The following is a 7,235-nucleotide window of genomic DNA, read 5'->3' on the forward strand; positions in this document are numbered from 1 at the left end:
ACAAAGGAATATGAAGGAAAACTCTAAAGTACTGGCCATTTTGGTGCAGAGAAGATAAACAGTGTAAAAAGTATTGAGTAAATAGAATTAAAGATAATCAGAAAATGATTTAGTGAGGAGAAAATTTTAAAAATATGTATGGCTGTGGTGTTTGAATGATTAAAAAAAGTTGAGATAATCTTGATTTAAAAAAGAGGATTTGTGGGGCAGTATAGGATTAAATGAGGAAAATAGTAAATCTGGCACAAATTGAATTTGAAATGATATTTGAATATAATGGCAAAATGTATACTAGAAAAGATGGCTGAGAGAAGCCAGGTAGTTGCCCAAGCTCTCCTTAGTTTCTCTTGGATTGAATCTTTAAATGGATTCTGGTGTGCCAAAAACTACAAAAAAGGAGTGAAAACGTTTTCTAGCAGAAGACATCTAGAAAGGACTGCTCAGAGTTCTGGGACTGCTCCCACTGGGGCTCCGAGCCCCGCGGCAGGAGGAAGAGCACATGGGCCCTGGAAGCCGCCGCAGTAGAAGCTCCCGCCGCCGTGGCCCTCTGCCTGGGACCCCAGACCCCCGCCACTCCTGGGGAGAGGGAGCCGGTCCCCGCGCAGCAGCCAACATGCCCAAGAGGAAGGGCAACTCCGCAGAAGGGGATGTAAGGGAGGAGCCCAAGAGGAGGTCGGCCAGATTGTCAGCTAAACCAGCCCTTGCAAAGGTGGAACCAAAGCCCCAAAAGACAGCTGGGAAGGCTAAATCTGAGGACAAAAAAGTTCGCACAAAAGGGAAAAAAGGAGCAAAAGGAAAACAAGCAGAAGCTACCAACCAAGAAGAGAAGAAAGATGATTTGCCTGCAGAAAATGGAGAAACTAAAAATGAAGAGGTTCCAGCCTCTGATTCAGCAGGAGAGAAAGAAACCAAATCTGAATAACATCTTATAAAAATCTTAACAATTGTCCCTGTAACCTCCCTTTTTATAGAATTCAGAGGAATATTTTTATCAACTATTTTACAAATGCCAGTTTTTTAGTAGCTCTCTAGAAACACATTTTTAAGAAGGAGGCAGTCCCACCTCATCACATTAATGTTTTAAAACATTTAAATAAGTGAAGCCAATCTAAAGTGGCATTATTTAGAGTCCTATTTAAAAACGTGAGATCATGTGCTGATTATCAGTTTGGTTTTTTGTTTGTTTGTTTTAATACAACCAGCAATTAATAGTCTGTTGATTAGGAAAATGCTTCATGTCTTCTGCATAGACTTAACATTGCATAGGTAATTCTTACATCAAATTAAATGAAACAGAGACAGTAATTTGGAGTTGTGACCATGAATTTTAAAGATCTTATTTTGATTAATCTGTATCCATCTTGTCTTTCAGTATAATTGTTTCCTAAATAAAATGGCTCCCTGGTGTTGGCTCTCCCTTTCAAAATTGTGTGCTATCAGTGACATTGTCATCTTTGGTAATAGTGGTACAATTTTTTTCTGGTAACTTTATTAATGTACTGTAAAAGACTGGAAAATGTTTATAATGAGTGTAGTTTTATTAAATACAGAATTGCTGGAACCTTGCTTTGTAAAAGATCAAATACCTTATCTATATTCAGGATACTGGTATTTGGTGACTACTTTTTAGGGAGAATTGCTTCCAAAGTAAGAAAAGTCACTGGAATAACAGTTTAGAAAAAGATTACAACTACATAATTTTTAGACTTTTCTAGCATTTTTTAAATGTAAAATTTATTCATAGTGTCTATGTACTGATGACCAAATGAACTAATAAAATCTTGATTACAAAAGAAAAAAAAAAGAAAGGACTGCTCAGCAGTATTAAATATAAGATCTGTCTCAGATCTTATCTCAGAAGGGGATCATAGTCCAGTACAGGTGAAGTACATTGAAGCTTACAGAAATCTCTTAGACACTGTGCAATTTAGCCACTGGGTCTACTTGGTTCTGGCTCAGCAGACCAGAGGCAAAGCGGGACCTGTGAGGTCTCTAGGTATATCAGAGAAGGCAAATTACAGAATTCCTGCACAAAAAGAGCAACTATACTTAGATATCAAAGTGTAGGGAGCAAGTCTCAAGCACCTGAAGCCCTAGCACAGAAAACTAGCAACCCCCACCTCTGGCCCATAGCATAAAAACTTAAGATAATTCTTCTTGTGCCCCAAGAACAACAGTCAACTTTAAAAACCACTAAAAAGGATGAAAATGAGTAAGAAATAAAAAAAAAAAAAACTATAGAAACCTACTATGGCACTATGGCAACAAGGAAGATCAAAAGACATTCATGTAGATGAGGACAGTGGTAAAATGCTTATATGTGAAGCCACAAAGGAGAATATGAATTGCTCTAAAGTCCAAAAAGTCCACTTGGAAGAAATCAAAAAGAATTTCAAAAATCAAGTAGGAGAGGAAGAAGAAAAATTTGGAAAATATATATGTTACACGAGAGAGTCAATAGTTTGGAAAAGGAAGTACAAAAATTGGGTGATGAAAACAATTCCTTAAAAATGGAATTGGTCAAATTAGGAAAAAATCAGTTCAATAAATCAACTCCATTAAAAGTAGAATTGAACAAATACAAATATAGCAGCAAAAGTCTAACTTAAGAAAATTATCCTTAAAAATTGGAATTTAGAGGTGACCAGGTGTTACAACAGATAGAGCACTGGCCCTGGAATCAGGAGTACCTGAGTTCAAACCTGGCCCCAGTCACTTAATAATTACTTAGCTATGTGGCCTTGGGCAAGCCACTTAACCACATTGCCTTGCAAAAAAAAAAAAAAACCTAAAAAAAAATTGGAATTTGGCAAGTGGAAGGCATGAGACTCAATAAACCCTAAAAATTCAATAATAGAACAAAATTTGAAATACCTCATTGTTAAAAATAAGTGACCTAGAAAACAGATCCAGGAGACATAATTTAACAATTAATGAACAATTCATAAACACTTAATGAAAATCTTGAAAAAATAGTCTATCCAGGATCTTTTATGAAATTATCAGGAAATATTGCTTTCATATCCTGGAACAAAATGAAAATTCCAAGGAATATTCTAGTCAAATTCTAGAATTAGACTTCCGGCCAAGATGGTGGAGAGAAGACAGGCACAGTTCTAAAGTCTCCTGATCTCTTCCCCATCTATCACATGAAACAAACCTCTTAAAAGAAATCTGAACCAGGAAACCCAGAAAGAAAAGCCAGGAGAGGAAAATCTGCCTCAGGATTTGTCTCCTGCAGCAGCCTTGGCTGAATACCGGCAGGTGAGTCTGAGCTCCCAGGGAAGATCAGCCAGACCAACAGCTGAATCAGAACTGGGAGTCTGAGAGCCCGAGAGCCAGACCTGCTGGATCAGTGGTGGGGCTGGATGAAGGGGGCTTGGGTCCTCAGGGAAGCAGAGGCAATGGTGTTGGTTCTGTCCCCCTGGAGCTTGGGGAAGGGGCTGCGGGGTGAGGTCTGGTTTAGGACAGCTATGGACACCATCCCTAGCCTCCTCAGGTCTGAGAAACTCTGAGCCCATGCCTCCATTGCACTGAGGCCTCCTCCCAAACAAATGCAAATTATTTCTGCCTCAGGCCCAGGTGTGTGAGCCAAAGAACCAGCCCAGCTGAGGAATGACCTCAGGCCAGGGTAAAGCCCACCATTGATTGAAGGCAAAAGAATTTAATAGCTCCAATTCCCTCCTTCAAGCAAAGGGAGAAGGCCTCACAACCAAGGTCACAGACGCCCCAGAGAGGGCAACCAGCACCTCATACTGGCCAGCAGAGAAACTGCACTCAGTAAAGCCTTTAGAGATCCCAAGCCCAGGTGAACCAGCCCCACCCAACTCAAGGTCTTAGCATAACGAAGAAGGGTCAGCTGAAAGGTGGATCCATTGAAAAATTCATGGAAGGGGAAGACCCCAACCCAGAGAGACCTGGAACATCTGAGGAGAACACAATCTGGTCTCCAGCACAGAAAGACTTCCTTGAAGAAATAAGGAAGGAGTTTAAAAATCAACTGGAAAATTTTGGGGAGATGATTAATACCTTGCAACAAGAAAACAAAACCTTAGAAAGTACAATTGGACAAACACAAAAGGAGAATAAATCTCTCAGATCATCAATTGGACAATTAGAAAATGAGAATAATTCTCTCAGATCCTCAAATGAGCAAATGCATAAAGAAATTAATTCTCTCAAAACCTTAATTGGTCAAATGGAAAGCTCTTTCAAAAGTAGAATCGACCAATTGGAAAAGGTTAATGAAGAAAACTCCTCCCCCCCCAAAAATAATGCGGTCTACAGAAACTAATGATTCCATGAGACAGCAAGAGTCAGTTAAACAAAATCAAAAAATAGAAAAAATAGAAGCAAATGTGAAATACCTCATCAACAAAACCACTGACCTTGAGAATAGATCAAGGAGGGGAAACCTGAAAATTATAGGACTTCCTGAAAACATTGACGAGAAAAAAAGTCTGGACTTAATATTACAGGATCTAGTGATGGAAAACTGCCCTGACATCATGGAATTGGAGGGCAAAGTAGTTATTGAAAGAGTACATCGATCCCCACCAGAAAAAGATCCTAAAAGGAAAACACCAAGGAATGTTGTGGCCAAACTCCAGAACTATCAGATAAAAGAGAAAATCCTGCAAGCAGCCAGAAAGAAACAATTTAAATATCAAGGAGGCACATTAAGGATCACACAGGACCTGGCTGCATCAACTTTAAGGGATTGAAGGACCTAGAATGAGATATTTCGAAGAGCACGGGAGCTTGGAATGCAGCCAAGAATCTACTTTCTTGCAAAGCTGAGCCTTCTCTTCCAGGGAAAAAGATGGACATTTAATGAAATGGAAGAATTCCAAAAAATTCTGATGAAAAGACCAGAGCTAAACAGAAAATTTGGATATCAAATAGGAGGTTCAAGGGACACAGGAAAAGGTAAAAAAAAAAGGGGGGGCAGTAAAAGGAAAAAAATGCAATCCAGCAAGTTGAACCTGGCTATATCCCAGCATGGGTGGGGGGAGTAGAGACTCTCATAAATCCTGAGAATCCTGAGAGATGTAACTCTAACAGAGACAATATACCTAGCCAGAAATGCTGGACATCCATGACCGATCAATGAGACTGATATCTAATGGGATGTAACTGGCTTTAACTCCGCTGGGGAGAAAGACTCTAATAACTCTCAGGAATTTGGACTCTATTCAACAGAATATATTGAACTAAAAGGGATAGACACTCAGAATTTTCTATGACTTAGATAGAATGATCTAAAAAAATATATACTACCTCCCTAAAAAGGGGGACAGGAAAGAGATGGGAGGAGGGAGTTGATTGAATGGGACAAATCTCATTACACTAAGAGGTGCAAAAAACCTATGGTAATAGAGGGGAAGAAGGGAGAAGAGGAGAAACACCTGAATCTTCTTCTCATCAGACTTGGCTTAAAGTCAACCTACACATACTCAGTTAACTTATAAAACATCTAACCTTTCAAAAAGTAAAAGGGGAAAAGGGGAGGGGGCACAGAGAAAGGGAAGGGGAGTGGAGGAAATAAGGGGAAATAACAAAAGGAAGGGAAGAGAACAGGGAAAGGGGAAAGAAAGGGGAGGGAGTGATATAGGAGGGCAAACACACTGAAGGGGGTGATATTCAAAAACAAAATACTGGGGAATATGGATAAAAGGGGGGTAAAGGGGAAAAATACAAACAGAGGGAAGATAGCACAGGGGGCAATAAAGAATTAGTAATCATAACCTTGAATGTGAATGGGATGAACTCTCCCTTAAAATGTAAGTAAATAGCACAGTGGATTAAAAGCCAGAATCCTACAATATGCTGCTTACAAGAAACTCATTTGAAGCAGAGAGATACATATAGAGTAAAGGTAAAAGGTTGGAGCAAAATATATTTTGCTTCAGCTGAAGTAATAAAAGCAGGGGTAGCAATCCTTATCTCAGACAAAGCAGCAGCAAAAATAGATAGCATTAAAAGAGATAAGGAAGGAAACTTTATCCTCCTAAAAGGTACCATAGACAATAAAGTCATTTCAATATTGAATATATATGCACCCAGCAGGACAGCACCCAAATTCTTAGAGGAGAAGATGAAAGAATTACAGGAAGACATAGACAGAAACACTCTACTAGTGGGAGACCTCAACCTCCCGCTATCAGATCTAGATAAATCAAATCATAAAACAAATTCTAGAATTATCAGTTCAAGGAAGAAATACTGCAAGCAGTCAAAAAGAAGCAGTCAAAATAACAAGGAGACAGACAGAATTACACAGAACTGCATGATGTAGAAACATTAAAAGCATCAAGTGCTTGCAATATGATGTTCAAGAAGCAAAGCAACTTGTATTATAATCAAAAATCAACTTCCTATAAAAATTGAGGGAATTGGGAAAAATATTTAAGGGGAAAGATGGACATTCAATGAACTTTGAGACTTTCAAATTTTCCTGATAAAAGTACCAGCAATGAATAGAAAATTCTGTCTTCGAGTACAAGATTCATTAAAAGGAAAACAGAAAAGAAAAAAAATCTTATTCAATAAAATTAACCTGTTTACATATCTATTCAGAAAGGTAATACTTGTAACTCTTAAAGTTATAAGTAGTGCCCTTAGATAAAATGTGATTATGAGTTGAATTTGATATGATGATATAAAATGTTAAATATGATAAAAGAGGGAAGGGTGAACATTATTTGAATTTTACTCCCATTCGATTTGGTTCAAAGAGGGAATGACATTCACATTCAATTGTGTAAATTAGAAGGGGTAAAGCTAACAGAAAGGAAAGGGGGATTATATAAAGTAGGTCAGAAAGAAAGCAGAAAAAGAGAGGAAAATAAGAGAAAAAGGAATGTAAAATGTAACTGCTAGAAAAGAGGGGCAATTGTGGGAGTAAGTAGTCAGAAGGAGGGATAGGGTGAAAAGAGAGAGAAAAATTAAACTGGAAAAAAAATGGAGGAAAATATAGAGTTAGTAAACATAACTGAGAATGTGTGGGTGATGAACTTTTTCATAAAACAGATGCAGAAAGAGGAGATTAAAAAACAGGTCACAAAAAATATGTTATTAAGAAGAAATACATATGGAACAGAGAGATATATACAGAGAAAAGGTAACAAATTGCATCAGAATCTATTAAGTTTCATCTGAAGTAAAACAAAAGGACAATAAAAAGAAAAAAAGTGTGGTAGCAATCCTGATCTGAGACAGAGCAAAAATAGATC

At 38.1% G+C, this 7,235-nt stretch overlaps 1 pseudogene; it reads left to right on the forward strand.

Moving 5' to 3' along the window:
- The first annotated feature begins 613 nt into the window (after positions 1-613).
- On the forward strand, positions 614-956 carry LOC141493920 (non-histone chromosomal protein HMG-14 pseudogene; annotated as a pseudogene).
- Positions 957-7,235: the final 6,279 nt, after the last annotated feature.

This window comes from Macrotis lagotis, chromosome 7 (assembly GCF_037893015.1).
Source record: "Macrotis lagotis isolate mMagLag1 chromosome 7, bilby.v1.9.chrom.fasta, whole genome shotgun sequence".
Classification (NCBI taxonomy): Eukaryota; Metazoa; Chordata; class Mammalia; order Peramelemorphia; family Peramelidae; genus Macrotis; species Macrotis lagotis.